Source organism: Colletes latitarsis, chromosome 9 (genome assembly GCF_051014445.1).
Source record: "Colletes latitarsis isolate SP2378_abdomen chromosome 9, iyColLati1, whole genome shotgun sequence".
Lineage (NCBI taxonomy): Eukaryota > Metazoa > Arthropoda > Insecta > Hymenoptera > Colletidae > Colletes > Colletes latitarsis.
This window is the reverse complement of record NC_135142.1, coordinates 1,151,001-1,178,348: the sequence shown is the minus strand read 5'-3', so window position 1 is coordinate 1,178,348 and position 27,348 is coordinate 1,151,001.

The following is a 27,348-nucleotide window of genomic DNA, read 5'->3' as shown; positions in this document are numbered from 1 at the left end:
CCTAGACCTATCCCAGACCTAACTTGCGTTATCCTCCAAAATATTGATCGAAACCAGGTTTAATTGACTGTTTCAGCGTGGTACCACATTACTACGTGATACAATCCAGAAACAGCCCAGGATCTAGCCATGAAGTATGAGAAATATGCGAAAGTATGAGCCTGATGAGGGCAAATCCTAGACCTAACCCAGACCTAACATGCGTTATCCTCCGAAATATTTATCAAGACCAGGTTTAATTGATTGTTTCAGTGTGGTCCCACATTCCTACGTGATCCAAACCAGAAAAAACCCAGGATCCGTTCAACCAGTATGTGAAGAATGCGAAAGTAAGAGTCTGATGAGTGAAAATCCCAGGCCTAACCTAGACCTAACATGAATTATTCTCTAAAATATTGATCGAAACCGGTTTTAATTGACTGTTTCAGTGTGGTCCCACATTACTACGTGATCCAAACGGGAAAAAACCCAGGATCCGTTCAACGAGTATGTGAAGTGTGCGAAAGTATGAGTCTGATGAGGGCAAATCCCAGACCTATCCCAGACCTAACATGCGCTATCCTCTAAAATATTTATCAAGACCAGGTTTAATCGACTGTTTCAGTGTGGTACCACATTACTATGTGATCCAAACCAGAAACAGCCCAGGATCTAGCCATGAAGTATGAGAAATATGCGAAAGTATGAGCCTGATGAGGGCAAATCCTAGACCTAACCCAAACCTAACATGCGTTATCCTCTAAAATATTGATTGAAACCAGGTTTAATCGACTGTTTCAGTGTGGTCCCACATTACTACGTGATCCAAACCAGAAAAAACCCAGGATCCGTTCAACAAGTATGTGAAGAATGCGAAAGTATGAGTCTGATGAGAGCTAATCCTAGACCTAACCCAGACCTAACATGCGTTATCCTCTAAAATATTTATCAAGACCAGGTTTAATTGAATGTTTCAGTGTGGTACCACACTACTACGTGATCCAAACCAGAAAAAACCCAGGATCTGTTCAACAAGTATGTGAAAAACGCGAAAGTATGAGTCTGATGAGGTCAAATTCCAGACCTATCCCAGAATTAACTTGCGTTATCCTCTAAAATATTGATCGAAACCGGGTCTAATCGTCTGTTTCAGCGTGGTACCACATTACTACGTGATCCAAACCAGAAAAAACCCAGGATCTGTTCAACAAGTATGTGAAAAACGCGAAAGTATGAGCCTGATGAGGGCAAATTTCAGACCTATCCCAGACCTAGCTTGCGTTGCCCTCTAAGATATTGATGGAAACCAGGTTTAAGTGACTGTCTCAGTGTTGTACTTCATTACTACGTTATGCGATCAAGAAAAAGCCCAGGATCTAGCCATCATGTATGAGACATATGCGAAAGAATAAGCCTGATGAGGGCAATTCCTAGACCTAACCCAGACCTAACATGCGTTATCCTCTAAAATATTTATCCAGACCAGGTTCCATTGAATGTTTCAGTGTGGTACCACTTTACTACGAGATCCAATCCAGAAATAGCCCAGGATCTAGCCATGAAGTATGAGAAATATGTGAAAGTATGAGCCTGATGAGGGCAAATCCTAGACCTAACCCAGACCTAACATACGTTATCTTCTAAAATATTTATCAAGACCATGCTTAATTGAATGTTTCAGTGTGGTACCAGATTACTACGTGATGCAATCCAGAAAGAGCCCAGGATCTAGCCATCAAGTTTGAGAAATATGCGAAAGAATGAGCCTGATGAGGGCAAATAATAGACCTAACCCAGACCTAACATGCGTTATCCTCTAAAATATTGATCGCAACCAGGTTTAATGGACTGTTTCAGTGTGGTACCACACTACTACGTGATCCAAACCAGAAAAAACCCAGGATCTGTTCAACAAGTATGTGAAAAACGCGAAAGTAAGAGCCTGATGAGGTCAAATCCCAGACCTATCCCAGACTTAACTTGCGTTATCCTCTAAAATATTTATCAAGACCAGGTTTAATTGAATGTTTCAGTGTGGTACCACTTTACTACGTGATCCAATCCAGAAATAGCCCAGGATCTAGCCATGAAGTATGAGAAATATGCGAAAGTATGAGCCTGATGAGGGCAAATCCAAGACCTATCCCAGACCTAACTTGCGTTGCCCTCTAAGATATTGATGGAGACCAGGTTCAATTGACTGTTTCAGTGTTGTACTTCATTACTACGTGATGCAATCCAGAAAAAGCCCAGGATCTAGCTATGAAGTATGAGATATATGCGAAAGTATGAGCCTGATGAGTGCAAATCCTAGACCTAACCCAGACCTAACATGCGTTATCCTCTGAAATATTTATCAAGACCAGGTTTAATTGAATGTTTCAGAGTGGTACTACATTACTACGAGATGCAATCCAGAAAAAGCCCAGGATCTAGCCATCAAGTTTGAGGAATATGCGAAAGAATGAGCCTGATGAGGGCAAATACTAGACCTAACCCAGACCTAACATGCGTTATCCTTTAAAATATTGATCGCAACCAGGTTTAATGGACTGTTTCAGTGTGGTACCACACTACTACGTGATCCAAACCAGAAAAAACCCAGGATCTGTTCAACAAGTATGTGAAAAACGCGAAAGTAAGAGCCTGATGAGGTCAAATCCCAGACCTATCCCAGACTTAACTTGCGTTATCCTCTAAAATATTTATCAAGACCAGGTTTAATTGAATGTTTCAGTGTGGTACCACATTACTACGTGAACCAAACCAGAAAAAACCCAGGATCCGTTCAACAAGTATGTTAAAACTGCGACAGTACGACCCTGATGAGGGCAAATCCCAGGCCTAACCTAGACCTAACATGCGTTGTCCTCTAAAATATTGATGGAAACAAAGTTTAATTGACTGTTTCAGTGTTGTACTTCATTACTACGTGATGCAATCCAGAAAAAGCCCAGGATCTAGCCATCAAGTATGAGAAATATGCGAGAGAATGAGCCTGATGAGAGCAAATCCCTGACATAACCTAGACCTAACATGAATTATTCTCTAAAATATATATCCAGACCAGGTTTCATTGAATGTTTCAGTGTGGTACCACTTTACTACGTGATCCAATCCAGAAATAGCCCAGGATCTAGCCATGAAGTACGAGAGATATGCGAAAGTATGAGCCTGATGAGGGCAAATCCTAGACCTAACCCAGACCTATCATGCGTTATCCTCTAAAATATTTATCCAGACCAGGTTTCATTGAATGTTTCAGTGTGGTACCACTTTACTACGTGATCCAATCCAGAAATAGCCCAGGATCTAGCCATGAAGTATGAGAAATATGCGAAAGTATGAGCCTGATGAGGGCAAATCCAAGACATATCCCAGACCTAACTTGCGTTGTCCTCTAAGATATTGATGGAGACCAGGTTCAATTGACTGTTTCAGTGTTGTACTTCATTACTACGTGATGCAATCCAGAAAAAGCCCAGGATCTAGCCATGAAGTATGAGAAATATGCGAAAGTATGAGCCTGATGAGTGCAAATCCTAGGCCAAACCCAGACCTAACATGCGTTATCCTCTGAAATATTTATCAGGACCAGGTTAAATTGAATGTTTCAGTGTGGTACTACATTACTACGTGATGCAATCCAGGAAAAGCCCAGGATCTAGCCATCAAGTATGTGAAGAATGCGAAAGAATGAGCCTGATGAGAGCAAATCCCAGACCTAACCTAGACCTAACATGCGTTATCCTCTAAAATATTGAGCGAAACCAGGTTTAATGGACTGTTTCAGTGTGGTACCACACTACTTCGTGATCCAAACCAGAAAAAACCCAGGATCTGTTCAACAAGTAAGCGAAAAACGCTAAACTGTGAGCCTGATGAGGGCAAATCTTAGACCTAACCCAGACCTAAGATGCGTTATCCTCTAAAATATTTATCCAGACCAGGTTTTATTGAATGTTTCAGTGTGGTACCACTTTACTACGTGATCCAATACAGAAATAGCCCAGGATCTAGCCATGAAGTATGAGAAATATGCGAAAGTAAGAGCCTGATGAGGGCAAATCCTAGACCTATCCCAGACCTAACTTCCGTTATCCTCTAAAATATTGATCGAAACCAGGTTTAATTGACTGTTTCAGCGTGGTACCACATTACTACGTGATGCAATCCAGAAACAGCCCAGGATCTAGCCATGAAGTATGAGAAATATGCGAAAGTATGAGCCTGATGAGAGCAAATCCTAGACCTAACCCAGACCTAACATGCGTTATCCTCTAAAATATTTATCAAGACCAGGTTTAATTGATTGTTTCAGTGTGGTCCCACATTACTACGTGTTCCATGCCAGAAAATCCCCAGGGTCTGTTCAACATGTATGAGAAATATGCGGAAGAATGAGCCTGATGAGAGCAAATCCCAGACCTATCCTAGACCTAACATGAATTATTCTCTAAAATATTGATCGAAACCAGGTTTACTTGACTGTTTCAGTGTGGTACCACACTACTTCGTGATCCAAACCAGAAAAAACCCAGGATCTGTTCAACAAGTAAGCGAAAAACGCTAAACTGTGAGCCTGATGAGGGCAAATCTTAGACCTAACCCAGACCTAAGATGCGTTATCCTCTAAAATATTTATCCAGACCAGGTTTTATTGAATGTTTCAGTGTGGTACCACTTTACTATGTGATCCAATACAGAAATAGCCCAGGATCTAGCCATGAAGTATGAGAAATATGCGAAAGTAAGAGCCTGATGAGGGCAAATCCTAGACCTATCCCAGACCTAACTTCCGTTATCCTCTAAAATATTGATCGAAACCAGGTTTAATTGACTGTTTCAGCGTGGTACCACATTACTACGTGATGCAATCCAGAAACAGCCCAGGATCTAGCCATGAAGTATGAGAAATATGCGAAAGTATGAGCCTGATGAGAGCAAATCCTAGACCTAACCCAGACCTAACATGCGTTATCCTCTAAAATATTTATCAAGACCAGGTTTAATTGATTGTTTCAGTGTGGTCCCACATTACTACGTGTTCCATGCCAGAAAATCCCCAGGGTCTGTTCAACATGTATGAGAAATATGCGGAAGAATGAGCCTGATGAGAGCAAATCCCAGACCTATCCTAGACCTAACATGAATTATTCTCTAAAATATTGATCGAAACCAGGTTTACTTGACTGTTTCAGTGTGGTCCCACATTACTACGTGATCCAAACCAGAAAAAACCCAGGATCTGTTCAACAAGTATGTGAAAAAGGCGAAACTGTGAGCCTGATGAGGGCAAATCTTAGACCTAACCTTGACCTAACATGCGTTATCCTCTAAGATATTTATCCAGACCAGGTTTCATTGAATGTTTCAGTGTGGTACCACTTTACTACGTGATCCAATCCAGAAATAGCCCAGGAGCTAGCCATGAAGTATGAGAAATATGCGAAAGTATGAGCCTGATGAGGGCAAATCCTAGACCTAACCCAGACCTAACATGCGTTATTCTCTAAAATATTTATCAAGACCAGGTTCATTTGAATGTTTCAGTGTGGTACCACATTACTACGTCATCCAAACCAGAAAAAACCCAGGATCCGTTCAACAAGTATGGGGAGGACGCGAAAGTATGAGTCTGATCAGTGAAAATCTCAGGTCTTACCTAGACCTAACTTGCGTTGTCTTCTAAAATATTCATGGAAACCTGGTTTCATTGACTGTTTCAGTGTAGTACTACATTACTACGTGATGCAATCTAGAAAAAGCCCAGGATCTAGCCATCAAGTGTGAGAAATATGCGAAAGTAAGAGCCTGATGAGGGAAAATCCCAGACCTAACCTAGACCTAACACGCGTTATCCTCTAAAATATTGAGCGAAACCTGATTTAATGGACTGTTTCAGTGTGGTACCACACTACTTCGTGATCCAAACCAGAAAAAACCCAGGTTCTGTTCAACAAGTATGTGAAGAATGCGAAAGTATGACTCTGATCAGTGAAAATCCCAGGCCTCACCTAGACCTAACTTGCGTTGTCTTCTAAAATATTCATGGAAACGTGGTTTCATTGACTGTTTCAGTGTGGTACCACTTTACTACGTGATCCAATCCAGAAATAGCCCAGGATCTAGCCATGAAGTATGAGAAATATGCGAAAGTATGAGCCTGATGAGGGCAAATCCAAGACCTATCCCAGACCTAACTTGCGTTGTCCTCTAAGATATTGATGGAGACCAGGTTCAATTGACTGTTTCAGTGTTGTACTTCATTACTACGTGATACAATCCAGAAACAGCCCAGGATCTAGCCATGAAGTATGAGAAATATGCGAAAGTATGAGCCTGATGAGTGCAAATCCTAGACCTAACCCAGACCTAACATGCGTTATCCTCTGAAATATTTATCAAGACCAAGTTTAGTTGAATGTTTCAGTGTGGCACTACATTACTACGTGATGCAATCCAGAAAAAGCCCAGGATCTAGCCATGAAGTATGAGAAATATGCGAAAGTATGAGCCTATTGAGGGCAAATCCTAGACCTAACCCAAACCTAACATGCGTTATCCTCTAAAATATTTATCAAGACCAGGTTTAATTGAATGTTTCAGTGTGGTACCACATTACTACGTGAACCAAACCAGAAAAAACCCAGGATCCGTTCAACAAGTATGTTAAAACTGCGGCAGTATGACCCTGATGAGAGCAAATCCCTGACCTAACCTAGATCTAACATGAATTATTCTCTAAAATATTGATCAAAACCAGGTTTAATTGACTGTTTCAGTGGGGTGCCACATTACTACGTGATCCAATCCAGAAATAGCCCAGGATCTAGCCATGAAGTATGAGAAATATGCGAAAGTATGAGCCTGATGAGGGCAAATCCTAGACCTAACCCAGACCTAACATGCGTTATTCTCTAAAATATTGATCAAGACCAGGTTTAATTGAATGTTTCAGTGTGGTACCACATTACTACGTGATCGAAACCGGAAAAAACCCACGATCCGTTCAACAAGTATGTGAAGAATGCGAAAGTATGAGTCTGATCAGTGAAAATCTCAGGCCTTACCTAGACGTAACTTGCGTTGTCCTCAAAAATATTGATCGAAACCAGGTTTAATCGACTGTTTCAGTGTGGTACCACACTACTACGTGACCCAATCCAGAAAAAAGCCAGGATCTGTTCAACAAGTATGTGAAAAACGCGAAAGTATGAGTCTGATGAGGTCAAATCCCAGACCTAACTTGCGTTATCCTCTAAAATATTGATCGAAAGCAGGTTTAATTGACTGTTTCAGTGTTGTACTTCATTACTACGTGATGCAATCCAGAAAAAGCCCAGGATCTAGCCATCAAGTATGACAAATATGCGAAAGAATGAGCCTGATGGGAGCAAATCCCAGACCTAACCTAGACCTAACATGAATTATTCTCTAAAATATTGATCAAAACCAGGTTTAATGGACTGTTTCAGTGTGGTACCACACTACTACGTGATCCAAACCAGAAAAAACCCAGGATCTGTTCAACAAGTATGTGAAAAATGCGAAAGTTTGAGTCTGATGAGGTCAAATCCCAGACCTATCCCAGACTTAACTTGCGTTATCCTCTAAAATATTGATCGAAACCAGGTTTAATCGACTGTTTCAGCGTGGTACCACATTACTATGTGATACAATCCAGAAACAGCCCTGGATCTAGCCATGAAGTATGAGAGATATGCGAAAGTATGAGCCTGATGAGGGCAAATCCTAGACCTAACCCAAACCTAACATGCGTTATCCTCTAAAATATTTATCAAGACCAGGTTTAATTGACTGTTTCAGTGTGGTACCACATTACTACGTGATCCAATCCAGAAATAGCCCAGGATCTAGCCATGAAGTATGGGAAATATGCGAAAGTATGAGCCTGATGAGGGCAAATCCTAGACCTAACCCAGACCTAACATGCGTTATCATCTAAAATATTTATCAAGACCTGGTTTAATTGATTGTTTCAGTGTGGTACCACATTACTACGTGATGCAATCCAGAAAAAGCCCAGGATCTAGCCATGAAGTTTGAGAAATATGCGAAAGAATGAGCCTGATGAGGGCAAATCCTAGAGCTAACCCAGACCTAACATGCGTTATCCTCTAAAATATTGACCGCAACCAGGTTTAATGGACTGTTTCAGTGTGGTACCACACTACTACGTGATCCAAACCAGAAAAAACCCAGGATCCGTTCAACAAGTATGTGAAGAATGCGAAAGTATGAGTCTGATGAGAGCAAATCCTAGACCTAACCCAGAACTAACATGCGTTATCCTCTAAAATATTTATCAAGACCAGGTTTAATTGAATGTTTCAGTGTGGTACCACATTACTACGTGATGCAATCCAGAAAAAGCCCAGGATCTAGCCATGAAGTTTGAGAAATATGCGAAAGAATGAGCCTGATGAGGGCAAATCCTAGAGCTAACCCAGACCTAACATGCGTTATCCTCTAAAATATTGACCGCAACCAGGTTTAATGGACTGTTTCAGTGTGGTACCACACTACTACGTGATCCAAACCAGAAAAAACCCAGGATCTGTTCAACAAGTATGTGAAAAACGCGAAAGTATGAGTCTGATGAGGTCAAATTCCAGACCTAGCCCAGACTTAACTTGCGTTATCCTCTAAAATATTGATCGAAACCGGGTCTAATCGACTGTTTCAGCGTGGTACCACATTACTACGTGATCCAAACCAGAAAAAACCCAGGATCTGTTCAACAAGTATGTGAAGAATGCGAAAGTATGAGTCTGATGAGAGCAAATCCTAGACCTAACCCAGACCTAACATGCGTTATCCTCTAAAATATTTATCAAGACCAGGTTTAATTGAATGTTTCAGTGTGGTACCACATTACTACGTGATCCAATCCAGAAATAGCCCAGGATCTAGCCATGAAGTATGAGAAATATGCGAAAGTATGAGCCTGATGAGGGCAAATCCAAGACCTATCCCAGACCTAACTTGCGTTGTCCTCTAAGATATTGATGGAGACCAGGTTTAGTTGAATGTTTCAGTGTGGTACCACATTACTACGTGATCCAATCCAGAAATAGCCCAGGATCTAGCCATCAAGTTTGAGAAATATGCGAAAGTATGAGTCTGATGAGGTCAAATCCCAGACCTATCCCAGACTTCACTTGCGTTATCCTCTAAAATATTTATCAAGACCAGGTTTAATTGAATGTTTCAGTGTGGTACCACATTACTACGTGAACCAAACCAGAAAAAACCCAGGATCCGTTCAACAAGTATGTTAAAACTGCGACAGTATGACCCTGATGAGGGCAAGTCCCAGGCCTAACCTAGACCTAACATGCGTTGTCCTCTAAAATATTGATGGAAACCAGGTTTAATTGACCGTTTCAGTGTTGTACTTCATTACTACGTGATGCAATCCAGAAAAAGCCCAGGATCTAGCCATGAAGTATGAGAAATATGCGAAAGTAAGAGCCTGATGAGGGCAAATCCTAGACCTATCCCAGACCTAACATGCGTTATCCTCTAAAATATTTATCCAGACCAGGTTTCATTGAATGTTTCAGTGTGGTACCACTTTACTACGTGATCCAATCCAGAAATAGCCCAGGATCTAGCCATGAAGTATGAGAAATATGCGAAAGTATGAGCCTGATGAGGGCAAATCCAAGACCTATCCCAGACCTAACTTGCGTTGTCCTCTAAGATATTGATGGAGACCTGGTTTAGTCAACTGTTTCAGTGTGGTACCACATTACTACGTGATCCAAACCAGAAAAAACCTAGGATCTGTCCAACAAGTAAGCGAAAAACGCGAAAGTATGAGCCTGATTAGGGCGAATCCCAGATCTATCCCAGACCTAACTTGCGTTGTCCTCTAAAATATTGATGGAAACCAGGTTTAATTGACTGTTTCAGTGTTGTACTTCATTACTACGTTATGCAATCCAGAAAAAGCCTGAGATCTAGCCATCAAGTGTGAGAAATATGCGAAAGAATGAGCCTGATAAGAGCAAATCCCAGACCTAACCTAGACCGAACATGAATTATTCTCTAAAATATTGATCGAAACCAGGTTTAATTGACTGTTTCAGTGTGGTCCCACATTACTACGTGATCCAAACCAGAAAAAACCCAGGATCCGTTCAACAAGTATGTGAAGAATGCGAAAGTATGAGTCTGATGTGTGAAAATCCCAGACCTATCCCAGACTTAACTTGCGTTATCCTCTAAAATATTGATCGAAACCAGGTTTAATCGACTGTTTCAGCGTGGTACCACATTACTACGTGATACAATCCAGAAACAGCCCAGGATCTAGCCGTGAAGTATGAGAAATATGCGAAAGTATGAGCCTAATGAGGGCAAATCCTAGACCTAACCCAAACCTAACATGCGTTATCCTCTAAAATATTTATCAAGACAGGTTTAATTGAATGTTTCAGTGTGGTCCCACATTACTACGTGATCCAAACCAGAAAAAACCCAGGATCCGTTCAACAAGTATGTGAAGAATGCGAAAGTATGAGTCTGATGTGTGAAAATCCCAGACCTATCCCAGACTTAACTTGCGTTATCCTCTAAAATATTGATCGCAACCAGGTTTAATGGACTGTTTCAGTGTGGTACCACACTACTACGTGATCCAAACCAGAAAAAACCCAGGATCTGTTCAACAAGTATGTGAAAAACGCGAAAGTAAGAGCCTGATGAGGTCAAATCCCAGACCTATCCCAGACTTAACTTGCGTTATCCTCTAAAATATTTATCAAGACCAGGTTTAATTGAATGTTTCAGTGTGGTACCACTTTACTACGTGATCCAATCCAGAAATAGCCCAGGATCTAGCCATGAAGTATGAGAAATATGCGAAAGTATGAGCCTGATGAGGGCAAATCCAAGACCTATCCCAGACCTAACTTGCGTTGCCCTCTAAGATATTGATGGAGACCAGGTTCAATTGACTGTTTCAGTGTTGTACTTCATTACTACGTGATGCAATCCAGAAAAAGCCCAGGATCTAGCTATGAAGTATGAGATATATGCGAAAGTATGAGCCTGATGAGTGCAAATCCTAGACCTAACCCAGACCTAACATGCGTTATCCTCTGAAATATTTATCAAGACCAGGTTTAATTGAATGTTTCAGAGTGGTACTACATTACTACGAGATGCAATCCAGAAAAAGCCCAGGATCTAGCCATCAAGTTTGAGGAATATGCGAAAGAATGAGCCTGATGAGGGCAAATACTAGACCTAACCCAGACCTAACATGCGTTATCCTTTAAAATATTGATCGCAACCAGGTTTAATGGACTGTTTCAGTGTGGTACCACACTACTACGTGATCCAAACCAGAAAAAACCCAGGATCTGTTCAACAAGTATGTGAAAAACGCGAAAGTAAGAGCCTGATGAGGTCAAATCCCAGACCTATCCCAGACTTAACTTGCGTTATCCTCTAAAATATTTATCAAGACCAGGTTTAATTGAATGTTTCAGTGTGGTACCACATTACTACGTGAACCAAACCAGAAAAAACCCAGGATCCGTTCAACAAGTATGTTAAAACTGCGACAGTACGACCCTGATGAGGGCAAATCCCAGGCCTAACCTAGACCTAACATGCGTTGTCCTCTGAAATATTTATCAGGACCAGGTTAAATTGAATGTTTCAGTGTGGTACTACATTACTACGTGATCCAATCCAGAAATAGCCCAGGATCTAGCCATGAAGTATGAGAAATATGCGAAAGTATGAGCCTGATGAGGGCAAATCCAAGACATATCCCAGACCTAACTTGCGTTGTCCTCTAAGATATTGATGGAGACCAGGTTCAATTGACTGTTTCAGTGTTGTACTTCATTACTACGTGATGCAATCCAGAAAAAGCCCAGGATCTAGCCATGAAGTATGAGAAATATGCGAGAGAATGAGCCTGATGAGAGCAAATCCCTGACATAACCTAGACCTAACATGAATTATTCTCTAAAATATATATCCAGACCAGGTTTCATTGAATGTTTCAGTGTGGTACCACTTTACTACGTGATCCAATCCAGAAATAGCCCAGGATCTAGCCATGAAGTACGAGAGATATGCGAAAGTATGAGCCTGATGAGGGCAAATCCTAGACCTAACCCAGACCTATCATGCGTTATCCTCTAAAATATTTATCCAGACCAGGTTTCATTGAATGTTTCAGTGTGGTACCACTTTACTACGTGATCCAATCCAGAAATAGCCCAGGATCTAGCCATGAAGTATGAGAAATATGCGAAAGTATGAGCCTGATGAGGGCAAATCCAAGACATATCCCAGACCTAACTTGCGTTGTCCTCTAAGATATTGATGGAGACCAGGTTCAATTGACTGTTTCAGTGTTGTACTTCATTACTACGTGATGCAATCCAGAAAAAGCCCAGGATCTAGCCATGAAGTATGAGAAATATGCGAAAGTATGAGCCTGATGAGTGCAAATCCTAGGCCTAACCCAGACCTAACATGCGTTATCCTCTGAAATATTTATCAGGACCAGGTTAAATTGAATGTTTCAGTGTGGTACTACATTACTACGTGATGCAATCCAGGAAAAGCCCAGGATCTAGCCATCAAGTATGTGAAGAATGCGAAAGAATGAGCCTGATGAGAGCAAATCCCAGACCTAACCTAGACCTAACATGCGTTATCCTCTAAAATATTGAGCGAAACCAGGTTTAATGGACTGTTTCAGTGTGGTACCACACTACTTCGTGATCCAAACCAGAAAAAACCCAGGATCTGTTCAACAAGTAAGCGAAAAACGCTAAACTGTGAGCCTGATGAGGGCAAATCTTAGACCTAACCCAGACCTAAGATGCGTTATCCTCTAAAATATTTATCCAGACCAGGTTTTATTGAATGTTTCAGTGTGGTACCACTTTACTACGTGATCCAATACAGAAATAGCCCAGGATCTAGCCATGAAGTATGAGAAATATGCGAAAGTAAGAGCCTGATGAGGGCAAATCCTAGACCTATCCCAGACCTAACTTCCGTTATCCTCTAAAATATTGATCGAAACCAGGTTTAATTGACTGTTTCAGCGTGGTACCACATTACTACGTGATGCAATCCAGAAACAGCCCAGGATCTAGCCATGAAGTATGAGAAATATGCGAAAGTATGAGCCTGATGAGAGCAAATCCTAGACCTAACCCAGACCTAACATGCGTTATCCTCTAAAATATTTATCAAGACCAGGTTTAATTGATTGTTTCAGTGTGGTCCCACATTACTACGTGTTCCATGCCAGAAAATCCCCAGGGTCTGTTCAACATGTATGAGAAATATGCGGAAGAATGAGCCTGATGAGAGCAAATCCCAGACCTATCCTAGACCTAACATGAATTATTCTCTAAAATATTGATCGAAACCAGGTTTACTTGACTGTTTCAGTGTGGTCCCACATTACTACGTGATCCAAACCAGAAAAAACCCAGGATCTGTTCAACAAGTATGTGAAAAACGCGAAACTGTGAGCCTGATGAGGGCAAATCTTAGACCTAACCTTGACCTAACATGCGTTATCCTCTAAGATATTTATCCAGACCAGGTTTCATTGAATGTTTCAGTGTGGTACCACTTTACTACGTGATCCAATCCAGAAATAGCCCAGGAGCTAGCCATGAAGTATGAGAAATATGCGAAAGTATGAGCCTGATGAGGGCAAATCCTAGACCTAACCCAGACCTAACATGCGTTATTCTCTAAAATATTTATCAAGACCAGGTTCATTTGAATGTTTCAGTGTGGTACCACATTACTACGTCATCCAAACCAGAAAAAACCCAGGATCCGTTCAACAAGTATGGGGAGGACGCGAAAGTATGAGTCTGATCAGTGAAAATCTCAGGTCTTACCTAGACCTAACTTGCGTTGTCTTCTAAAATATTCATGGAAACCTGGTTTCATTGACTGTTTCAGTGTAGTACTACATTACTACGTGATGCAATCTAGAAAAAGCCCAGGATCTAGCCATCAAGTGTGAGAAATATGCGAAAGTAAGAGCCTGATGAGGGAAAATCCCAGACCTAACCTAGACCTAACACGCGTTATCCTCTAAAATATTGAGCGAAACCTGATTTAATGGACTGTTTCAGTGTGGTACCACACTACTTCGTGATCCAAACCAGAAAAAACCCAGGTTCTGTTCAACAAGTATGTGAAGAATGCGAAAGTATGACTCTGATCAGTGAAAATCCCAGGCCTCACCTAGACCTAACTTGCGTTGTCCTCTAAGATATTGATGGAGACCAGGTTCAATTGACTGTTTCAGTGTTGTACTTCATTACTACGTGATACAATCCAGAAACAGCCCAGGATCTAGCCATGAAGTATGAGAAATATGCGAAAGTATGAGCCTGATGAGTGCAAATCCTAGACCTAACCCAGACCTAACATGCGTTATCCTCTGAAATATTTATCAAGACCAAGTTTAGTTGAATGTTTCAGTGTGGCACTACATTACTACGTGATGCAATCCAGAAAAAGCCCAGGATCTAGCCATGAAGTATGAGAAATATGCGAAAGTATGAGCCTATTGAGGGCAAATCCTAGACCTAACCCAAACCTAACATGCGTTATCCTCTAAAATATTTATCAAGACCAGGTTTAATTGAATGTTTCAGTGTGGTACCACATTACTACGTGAACCAAACCAGAAAAAACCCAGGATCCGTTCAACAAGTATGTTAAAACTGCGGCAGTATGACCCTGATGAGAGCAAATCCCTGACCTAACCTAGATCTAACATGAATTATTCTCTAAAATATTGATCAAAACCAGGTTTAATTGACTGTTTCAGTGGGGTGCCACATTACTACGTGATCCAATCCAGAAATAGCCCAGGATCTAGCCATGAAGTATGAGAAATATGCGAAAGTATGAGCCTGATGAGGGCAAATCCTAGACCTAACCCAGACCTAACATGCGTTATTCTCTAAAATATTGATCAAGACCAGGTTTAATTGAATGTTTCAGTGTGGTACCACATTACTACGTGATCGAAACCGGAAAAAACCCACGATCCGTTCAACAAGTATGTGAAGAATGCGAAAGTATGAGTCTGATCAGTGAAAATCTCAGGCCTTACCTAGACGTAACTTGCGTTGTCCTCAAAAATATTGATCGAAACCAGGTTTAATCGACTGTTCCAGTGTGGTACCACACTACTACGTGACCCAATCCAGAAAAAAGCCAGGATCTGTTCAACAAGTATGTGAAAAACGCGAAAGTATGAGTCTGATGAGGTCAAATCCCAGACCTAACTTGCGTTATCCTCTAAAATATTGATCGAAAGCAGGTTTAATTGACTGTTTCAGTGTTGTACTTCATTACTACGTGATGCAATCCAGAAAAAGCCCAGGATCTAGCCATCAAGTATGACAAATATGCGAAAGAATGAGCCTGATGGGAGCAAATCCCAGACCTAACCTAGACCTAACATGAATTATTCTCTAAAATATTGATCGAAACCTGGTTTAATTGACTGTTTCAGTGTTGTACTTCATTGCTACGTGATGCAATCCAGAAAAAGCCCAGGATCTAGCCATCAAGTATGAGAAATATGCGAAAGAATGAGCCTGATGAGAGCAAATCGCAGACCTAACCTAGACCTAACATGAATTATTCTCTAAAATATTGATCAAAACCAGGTTTAATGGACTGTTTCAGTGTGGTACCACACTACTACGTGATCCAAACCAGAAAAAACCGAGGATCTGTTCAACAAGTATGTGAAAAATGCGAAAGTTTGAGTCTGATGAGGTCAAATCCCAGACCTATCCCAGACTTAACTTGCGTTATCCTCTAAAATATTGATCGAAACCAGGTTTAATCGACTGTTTCAGCGTGGTACCACATTACTATGTGATACAATCCAGAAACAGCCCTGGATCTAGCCATGAAGTATGAGAGATATGCGAAAGTATGAGCCTGATGAGGGCAAATCCTAGACCTAACCCAAACCTAACATGCGTTATCCTCTAAAATATTTATCAAGACCAGGTTTAATTGACTGTTTCAGTGTGGTACCACATTACTACGTGATCCAATCCAGAAATAGCCCAGGATCTAGCCATGAAGTATGGGAAATATGCGAAAGTATGAGCCTGATGAGGGCAAATCCTAGACCTAACCCAGACCTAACATGCGTTATCATCTAAAATATTTATCAAGACCTGGTTTAATTGATTGTTTCAGTGTGGTACCACATTACTACGTGATGCAATCCAGAAAAAGCCCAGGATCTAGCCATGAAGTTTGAGAAATATGCGAAAGAATGAGCCTGATGAGGGCAAATCCTAGAGCTAACCCAGACCTAACATGCGTTATCCTCTAAAATATTGACCGCAACCAGGTTTAATGGACTGTTTCAGTGTGGTACCACGCTACTACGTGATCCAAACCAGAAAAAACCCAGGATCCGTTCAACAAGTATGTGAAGAATGCGAAAGTATGAGTCTGATGAGAGCAAATCCTAGACCTAACCCAGAACTAACATGCGTTATCCTCTAAAATATTTATCAAGACCAGGTTTAATTGAATGTTTCAGTGTGGTACCACATTACTACGTGATGCAATCCAGAAAAAGCCCAGGATCTAGCCATGAAGTTTGAGAAATATGCGAAAGAATGAGCCTGATGAGGGCAAATCCTAGAGCTAACCCAGACCTAACATGCGTTATCCTCTAAAATATTGACCGCAACCAGGTTTAATGGACTGTTTCAGTGTGGTACCACACTACTACGTGATCCAAACCAGAAAAAACCCAGGATCTGTTCAACAAGTATGTGAAAAACGCGAAAGTATGAGTCTGATGAGGTCAAATTCCAGACCTATCCCAGACTTAACTTGCGTTATCCTCTAAAATATTGATCGAAACCGGGTCTAATCGACTGTTTCAGCGTGGTACCACATTACTACGTGATCCAAACCAGAAAAAACCCAGGATCTGTTCAACAAGTATGTGAAGAATGCGAAAGTATGAGTCTGATGAGAGCAAATCCTAGACCTAACCCAGACCTAACATGCGTTATCCTCTAAAATATTTATCAAGACCAGGTTTAATTGAATGTTTCAGTGTGGTACCACATTACTACGTGATCCAATCCAGAAATAGCCCAGGATCTAGCCATGAAGTATGAGAAATATGCGAAAGTATGAGCCTGATGAGGGCAAATCCAAGACCTATCCCAGACCTAACTTGCGTTGTCCTCTAAGATATTGATGGAGACCAGGTTTAGTTGAATGTTTCAGTGTGGTACCACATTACTACGTGATCCAATCCAGAAATAGCCCAGGATCTAGCCATCAAGTTTGAGAAATATGCGAAAGTATGAGTCTGATGAGGTCAAATCCCAGACCTATCCCAGACTTCACTTGCGTTATCCTCTAAAATATTTATCAAGACCAGGTTTAATTGAATGTTTCAGTGTGGTACCACATTACTACGTGAACCAAACCAGAAAAAACCCAGGATCCGTTCAACAAGTATGTTAAAACTGCGACAGTATGACCCTGATGAGGGCAAGTCCCAGGCCTAACCTAGACCTAACATGCGTTGTCCTCTAAAATATTGATGGAAACCAGGTTTAATTGACCGTTTCAGTGTTGTACTTCATTACTACGTGATGCAATCCAGAAAAAGCCCAGGATCTAGCCATGAAGTATGAGAAATATGCGAAAGTAAGAGCCTGATGAGGGCAAATCCTAGACCTATCCCAGACCTAACATGCGTTATCCTCTAAAATATTTATCCAGACCAGGTTTCATTGAATGTTTCAGTGTGGTACCACTTTACTACGTGATCCAATCCAGAAATAGCCCAGGATCTAGCCATGAAGTATGAGAAATATGCGAAAGTATGAGCCTGATGAGGGCAAATCCAAGACCTATCCCAGACCTAACTTGCGTTGTCCTCTAAGATATTGATGGAGACCTGGTTTAGTCAACTGTTTCAGTGTGGTACCACATTACTACGTGATCCAAACCAGAAAAAACCTAGGATCTGTCCAACAAGTAAGCGAAAAACGCGAAAGTATGAGCCTGATTAGGGCGAATCCCAGATCTATCCCAGACCTAACTTGCGTTGTCCTCTAAAATATTGATGGAAACCAGGTTTAATTGACTGTTTCAGTGTTGTACTTCATTACTACGTTATGCAATCCAGAAAAAGCCTGAGATCTAGCCATCAAGTGTGAGAAATATGCGAAAGAATGAGCCTGATAAGAGCAAATCCCAGACCTAACCTAGACCGAACATGAATTATTCTCTAAAATATTGATCGAAACCAGGTTTAATTGACTGTTTCAGTGTGGTCCCACATTACTACGTGATCCAAACCAGAAAAAACCCAGGATCCGTTCAACAAGTATGTGAAGAATGCGAAAGTATGAGTCTGATGTGTGAAAATCCCAGACCTATCCCAGACATAACTTGCGTTATCCTCTAAAATATTGATCGAAACCAGGTTTAATCGACTGTTTCAGCGTGGTACCACATTACTACGTGATACAATCCAGAAACAGCCCAGGATCTAGCCGTGAAGTATGAGAAATATGCGAAAGTATGAGCCTAATGAGGGCAAATCCTAGACCTAACCCAAACCTAACATGCGTTATCCTCTAAAATATTTATCAAGACAGGTTTAATTGAATGTTTCAGTGTGGTACCACATTACTACGTGAACCAAACCAGAAAAAACCCAGGATCCGTTCAACAAGTATGTTAAAACTGCGGCAGTATGACCATGATGAGGGCAAATCCCAGGCCTAACCTAGACCTAACATGCGTTGTCCTCTAAAATACTGATGGAAACCAAGTTTAATTGACTGTTTCAGTGTTGTACTTCATTACTACGTGATGCAATCCAGAAAAAGCCCAGGATCTAGCCATCAAGTATGAGAAATATGCGAAAGAATGAGCCTGATGAGAGCAAATCCCTGACCTAACCTAGACCTAACATGAATTATTCTCTAAAATATTGATCAAAACCAGGTTTAATTGACAGTTTCAGTGCGGTGCCACATTACTACGTGATCCAATCCAGAAATAGCCCAGGATCTAGCCATGAAGTATGAGAAATATGCGAAAGTATGAGCCCGATGAGGGCAAATCCTAGACCTAACCCAGACCTAACATGCGTTATTCTCTAAAATATTTATCAAGACCAGGTTTAATTGAATGTTTCAGTGTGGTACCACATTACTACGTGATCAAAACCAGAAAAAACCCAGGATCCGTTCAACAAGTATGTGAAGAATGCGAAAGTATGAGTCTGATGAGTGAAAATCCTAGACCTAACCTAGACCTAAGATGCATTATCCTCTAAAATATTTATCCAGACCAGGTTTCATTGAATGTTTCAGTGTGGTACCACTTTACTACGTGATCCAATCCAGAAATAGCCCAGGATCTAGCCATGAAGTATGAGAAATATGCGAAAGTAAGAGCCTGATGAGGGCAAATCCTAGACCTATCCCAGACCTAACTTGCGTTATCCTCCAAAATATTGATCGAAACCAGGTTTAATTGACTGTTTCAGCGTGGTACCACATTACTACGTGATACAATCCAGAAACAGCCCAGGATCTAGCCATGAAGTATGAGAAATATGCGAAAGTATGAGCCTGATGAGGGCAAATCCTAGACCTAACCCAGACCTAACATGCGTTATCCTCCGAAATATTTATCAAGACCAGGTTTAATTGATTGTTTCAGTGTGGTCCCACATTCCTACGTGATCCAAACCAGAAAAAACCCAGGATCCGTTCAACCAGTATGTGAAGAATGCGAAAGTATGAGTCTGATGAGTGAAAATCCCAGGCCTAACCTAGACCTAACATGAATTATTCTCTAAAATATTGATCGAAACCAGTTTTAATTGACTGTTTCAGTGTGGTCCCGCATTACTACGTGATCCAAACCTGAAAAAACCCAGGATCCGTTCAACGGGTATGTGAAGTGTGCGAAAGTATAAGTCTGATGAGGGCAAATCCCAGACCTATCCCAGACCTAACATGCGCTATCCTCTAAAATATTTATCAAGACCAGGTTTAATCGACTGTTTCAGTGTGGTACCACATTACTATGTGATCCAAACCAGAAACAGCCCAGGATCTAGCCATGAAGTATGAGAAATATGCGAAAGTATGAGCCTGATGAGGGCAAATCCTAGACCTAACCCAAACCTAACATGCGTTATCCTCTAAAATATTTATCAAGAACAGGTTTAATTGAATGTTTCAGTGTGGTACCACATTACTACGTGATCCAATCCAGAAATAGCCCAGGATCTAGCCATGAAGTATGAGAAATATGCGAAAGTATGAGCCTTACGGGAGCAAATCCTAGACCTAACCCAGACCTAACATGCGTTATCCTCAAAAATATTGATCGAAACCTGGTTTAATCGACTGTTTCAGTGTGGTACCACGTTACTATGTGATCCAAACCAGAAAATAACCCAGGATCAGTTCAACGAGTATGTGATGTGTGCGAAAGTATGAGTCTGATGAGGGCAAATCCCAGACCTATCCCAGACCTAACATGCGCTATCCTCTAAAATATTTATCAAGACCAGGTTTAATTGATTGTTTCAGTGTGGTCCCACATTACTACGTGATCCAATCCAGAAAAAGCCCAGGATCTAGCCATCAAGTATGAGTAATATGCGAAAGAATGAGCCTGATGAGAGTAAATCCCAGACCTAACCTAGACCTAACATGAATTATTCTCTAAGATATTGATCGAAACCAGATTTAATTGACTGTTTCAGTGTGGTCCCACATTACTACGTGATGCAAACCAGAAAAAACCCAGGCTCCGTTCAACAAGTATGAGAAGAATGCGAAAGTATGAGTCTGATGAGTGAAAATCCCAGGCCTAATCTAGACCTAACCTGCGTTATCCTCAAAAATATTGACCGAAACCTGGTTTAATCGACTGTTGCAGTATGGTACCATATTACTGTGTGATCCAAACCAGAAAATAACCCAGGATCTGATCAACGAGTATGTGAAGGGTGCGAAAGTATGAGTCTGACGAGGTCAAATCCCAGACCTATTCCAGACCTAACATGCGTTATCCTCTAAAATATTGATTGAAACCAGGTTTAATCGACTGTTTCAGTGTGGTACCACATTACTACGTGATCCAAACCAGAAAAACCCAGGATCTGTTTAACAAGTATGTGAAAAACGCGAAAGTATGAGCCTGATTAGGGCGAATCCCAGATCTATCCCAGACCTAACTTGCATTGTCGTCTAAAATATTGATGGAAACCAGGTTTAATTGACTGTTTCAGTGTTGTACTTCATTACTACGTTGTGCAATCCAGAAAAAGCCCAGGATCTAGCCATCAAGTATGAGAAATATGCGAAAGAATGAGCCTGATAAGAGCAAATCCCAGACCTAACCTAGACCTAACATGAATTATTCTCTAAAATATTGATCGAAACCAGGTTTAATTGACTGTTTCAGTGTGGTCCCACATTACTACGTGATCCAAACCAGAAAAAACCCAGGATCCGTTCAACAAGTATGTGAAGAATGCGAAAGTATGAGTCTGATGAGAGCAAATCCTAGACCTAACCCAGACCTAACATGCGTTATCCTCTAAAATATTTATCAAGACCAGGTTTAATTGAATGTTTCAGTGTGGTACCACATTACTACGTGATGCAATCCAGAAAAAGCCCAGGATCTAGCCATGAAGTTTGAGAAATATGCGAAAGAATGAGCCTGATGAGGGCAAATCCTAGAGCTAACCCAGACCTAACATGCGTTATCCTCTAAAATATTGACCGCAACCAGGTTAAATGGACTGTTTCAGTGTGGTACCACACTACTACGTGATCCAAACCAGAAAAAACCCAGGATCTGTTCAACAAGTATGTGAAAAACGCGAAAGTATGAGTCTGATGAGGTCAAATTCCAGACCTATCCCAGAATTAACTTGCGTTATCCTCTAAAATATTGATCGAAACCGGGTCTAATCGTCTGTTTCAGCGTGGTACCACATTACTACGTGATCCAAACCAGAAAAAACCCAGGATCTGTTCAACAAGTATGTGAAAAACGCGAAAGTATGAGCCTGATGAGGGCAAATTTCAGACCTATCCCAGACCTAGCTTGCGTTGTCCTCTAAGATATTGATGGAAACCAGGTTTAAGTGACTGTCTCAGTGTTGTACTTCATTACTACGTTATGCGATCAAGAAAAAGCCCAGGATCTAGCCATCATGTATGAGACATATGCGAAAGAATAAGCCTGATGAGGGCAATTCCTAGACCTAACCCAGACCTAACATGCGTTATCCTCTAAAATATTTATCCAGACCAGGTTCCATTGAATGTTTCAGTGTGGTACCACTTTACTACGAGATCCAATCCAGAAATAGCCCAGGATCTAGCCATGAAGTATGAGAAATATGCGAAAGTATGAGCCTGATGAGGGCAAATCCTAGACCTAACCCAGACCTAACATACGTTATCTTCTAAAATATTTATCAAGACCATGCTTAATTGAATGTTTCAGTGTGGTACCAGATTACTACGTGATGCAATCCAGAAAAAGCCCAGGATCTAGCCATCAAGTTTGAGAAATATGCGAAAGAATGAGCCTGATGAGGGCAAATAATAGACCTAACCCAGACCTAACATGCGTTATCCTCTAAAATATTGATCGCAACCAGGTTTAATGGACTGTTTCAGTGTGGTACCACACTACTACGTGATCCAAACCAGAAAAAACCCAGGATCTGTTCAACAAGTATGTGAAAAACGCGAAAGTAAGAGCCTGATGAGGTCAAATCCCAGACCTATCCCAGACTTAACTTGCGTTATCCTCTAAAATATTTATCAAGACCAGGTTTAATTGAATGTTTCAGTGTGGTACCACTTTACTACGTGATCCAATCCAGAAATAGCCCAGGATCTAGCCATGAAGTATGAGAAATATGCGAAAGTATGAGCCTGATGAGGGCAAATCCAAGACCTATCCCAGACCTAACTTGCGTTGCCCTCTAAGATATTGATGGAGACCAGGTTCAATTGACTGTTTCAGTGATGTACTTCATTACTACGTGATGCAATCCAGAAAAAGCCCAGGATCTAGCTATGAAGTATGAGATATATGCGAAAGTATGAGCCTGATGAGTGCAAATCCTAGACCTAACCCAGACCTAACATGCGTTATCCTCTGAAATATTTATCAAGACCAGGTTTAATTGAATGTTTCAGAGTGGTACTACATTACTACGTGATGCAATCCAGAAAAAGCCCAGGATCTAGCCATCAAGTTTGAGGAATATGCGAAAGAATGAGCCTGATGAGGGCAAATACTAGACCTAACCCAGACCTAACATGCGTTATCCTCTAAAATATTGATCGCAACCAGGTTTAATGGACTGTTTCAGTGTGGTACCACACTACTACGTGATCCAAACCAGAAAAAACCCAGGATCTGTTCAACAAGTATGTGAAAAACGCGAAAGTAAGAGCCTGATGAGGTCAAATCCCAGACCTATCCCAGACTTAACTTGCGTTATCCTCTAAAATATTTATCAAGACCAGGTTTAATTGAATGTTTCAGTGTGGTACCACATTACTACGTGAACCAAACCAGAAAAAACCCAGGATCCGTTCAACAAGTATGTTAAAACTGCGACAGTACGACCCTGATGAGGGCAAATCCCAGGCCTAACCTAGACCTAACATGCGTTGTCCTCTAAAATATTGATGGAAACAAAGTTTAATTGACTGTTTCAGTGTTGTACTTCATTACTACGTGATGCAATCCAGAAAAAGCCCAGGATCTAGCCATCAAGTATGAGAAATATGCGAAAGAATGAGCCTGATGAGAGCAAATCCCTGACATAACCTAGACCTAACATGAATTATTCTCTAAAATATATATCCAGACCAGGTTTCATTGAATGTTTCAGTGTGGTACCACTTTACTACGTGATCCAATCCAGAAATAGCCCAGGATCTAGCCATGAAGTACGAGAGATATGCGAAAGTATGAGCCTGATGAGGGCAAATCCTAGGCCTAACCCAGACCTAACATGCGTTATCCTCTGAAATATTTATCAGGACCAGGTTAAATTGAATGTTTCAGTGTGGTACTACATTACTACGTGATGCAATCCAGGAAAAGCCCAGGATCTAGCCATCAAGTATGTGAAGAATGCGAAAGAATGAGCCTGATGAGAGCAAATCCCAGACCTAACCTAGACCTAACATGCGTTATCCTCTAAAGTATTGAGCGAAACCAGGTTTAATGGACTGTTTCAGTGTGGTACCACACTACTTTGTGATCCAAACCAGAAAAAACCCAGGATCTGTTCAACAAGTAAGCGAAAAACGCTAAACTGTGAGCCTGATGAGGGCAAATCTTAGACCTAACCCAGACCTAAGATGCGTTATCCTCTAAAATATTTATCCAGACCAGGTTTTATTGAATGTTTCAGTGTGGTACCACTTTACTACGTGATCCAATACAGAAATAGCCCAGGATCTAGCCATGAAGTATGAGAAATATGCGAAAGTAAGAGCCTGATGAGGGCAAATCCTAGACCTATCCCAGACCTAACTTCCGTTATCCTCTAAAATATTGATCGAAACCAGGTTTAATTGACTGTTTCAGCGTGGTACCACATTACTACGTGATGCAATCCAGAAACAGCCCAGGATCTAGCCATGAAGTATGAGAAATATGCGAAAGTATGAGCCTGATGAGAGCAAATCCTAGACCTAACCCAGACCTAACATGCGTTATCCTCTAAAATATTTATCAAGACCAGGTTTAATTGATTGTTTCAGTGTGGTCCCACATTACTACGTGTTCCATGCCAGAAAATCCCCAGGGTCTGTTCAACATGTATGAGAAATATGCGGAAGAATGAGCCTGATGAGAGCAAATCCCAGACCTATCCTAGACCTAACATGAATTATTCTCTAAAATATTGATCGAAACCAGGTTTACTTGACTGTTTCAGTGTGGTCCCACATTACTACGTGATCCAAACCAGAAAAAACCCAGGATCTGTTCAACAAGTATGTGAAAAACGCGAAACTGTGAGCCTGATGAGGGCAAATCTTAGACCTAACCTTGACCTAACATGCGTTATCCTCTAAGATATTTATCCAGACCAGGTTTCATTGAATGTTTCAGTGTGGTACCACTTTACTACGTGATCCAATCCAGAAATAGCCCAGGAGCTAGCCATGAAGTATGAGAAATATGCGAAAGTATGAGCCTGATGAGGGCAAATCCTAGACCTAACCCAGACCTAACATGCGTTATTCTCTAAAATATTTATCAAGACCAGGTTCATTTGAATGTTTCAGTGTGGTACCACATTACTACGTCATCCAAACCAGAAAAAACCCAGGATCCGTTCAACAAGTATGGGGAGGACGCGAAAGTATGAGTCTGATCAGTGAAAATCTCAGGTCTTACCTAGACCTAACTTGCGTTGTCTTCTAAAATATTCATGGAAACCTGGTTTCATTGACTGTTTCAGTGTAGTACTACATTACTACGTGATGCAATCTAGAAAAAGCCCAGGATCTAGTCATCAAGTGTGAGAAATATGCGAAAGTAAGAGCCTGATGAGGGAAAATCCCAGACCTAACCTAGACCTAACACGCGTTATCCTCTAAAATATTGAGCGAAACCTGATTTAATGGACTGTTTCAGTGTGGTACCACACTACTTCGTGATCCAAACCAGAAAAAACCCAGGTTCTGTTCAACAAGTATGTGAAGAATGCGAAAGTATGACTCTGATCAGTGAAAATCCCAGGCCTCACCTAGACCTAACTTGCGTTGTCTTCTAAAATATTCATGGAAACGTGGTTTCATTGACTGTTTCAGTGTGGTACCACTTTACTACGTGATCCAATCCAGAAATAGCCCAGGATCTAGCCATGAAGTATGAGAAATATGCGAAAGTATGAGCCTGATGAGGGCAAATCCAAGACCTATCCCAGACCTAACTTGCGTTGTCCTCTAAGATACTGATGGAGACCAGGTTCAATTGACTGTTTCAGTGTTGTACTTCATTACTACGTGATACAATCCAGAAACAGCCCAGGATCTAGCCATGAAGTATGAGAAATATGCGAAAGTATGAGCCTGATGAGTGCAAATCCTAGACCTAACCCAGACCTAACATGCGTTATCCTCTGAAATATTTATCAAGACCAGGTTTAATTGAGTGTTTCAGTGTGGTACTACATTACTACGTGATGCAATCCAGAAAAAGCCCAGGATCTAGCCATCAAGTTTGAGAAATATGCGAAAGAATGAGCCTGATGAGGGCAAATACTAGACCTAACCCAGACCTAACATGCGTTATCCTCTAAAACATTGATCGCAACCAGGTTTAATGGACTGCTTCAGTGTGGTACCACACTACTACGTGATCCAAACCAGAAAAAATCCAGGATCTGTTCAAAAGGTATGTGAAAAACGCGGAAAGTATGAGCCTGATGAGGGCAAATCCCAGAGCTATCCCAGACCTAACTTGCGTTGTCCTCTAAGATATTGATGGAAACCTGGTTTAATTGACTGTTTCAGTGTAGTACTTAAATTACTACGTGATCCAATCCAGAAACCAGCCCAGGATCTGCCAAACGAGTATGTGAAGTGTGCGAAAGTATGAGTCTGATGAGGGCAAATCCCCGACCTATCCCAGACCTAACATGCGTTATCCTCTAAAATATTTATCAAGACCAGGTTTAGTTGATTGTTTCAGTGTGGTCCCACATTACTACGTGATCCAAACCAGAAAAAACCCAGGATCTGTTCAACATGTATGAGAAATATGCGAAAGTATGAGCCTGATGAGGGCAAATCCCAGACCTAACCTAGACCTAACATGAATTATTCTCTAAAATATTGATCGAAACCAGGTTTAATTGACAGTTTCAGTGTGGTCCCACATTACTACGTGATCCAAACAAGAAAAAACCCAGGATCCGTTCATCAAGTATGTGAAGAATGCGAAAGTATGAGCCTGATGAGTGAAATTCCTAGGCCTAACCTAGACCTAACATGCGTTATCCTCAAAAATATTGATCGAAACCAGGTTTAATCGACTGTTTCAGTGTGGTACCACACTACTACGTGACCCAATCCAGAAAAAAGCCAGGATCTGTTCAACAAGTATGTGAAAAACGCGAAAGTATGAGTCTGATGAGGTCAAATCCCAGACCTATCCCAGACCTAACTTGCGTTATCCTCTAAAATATTGTTCGAAAGCAGGTTTAATTGACTGTTTCAGTGTTGTACTTCA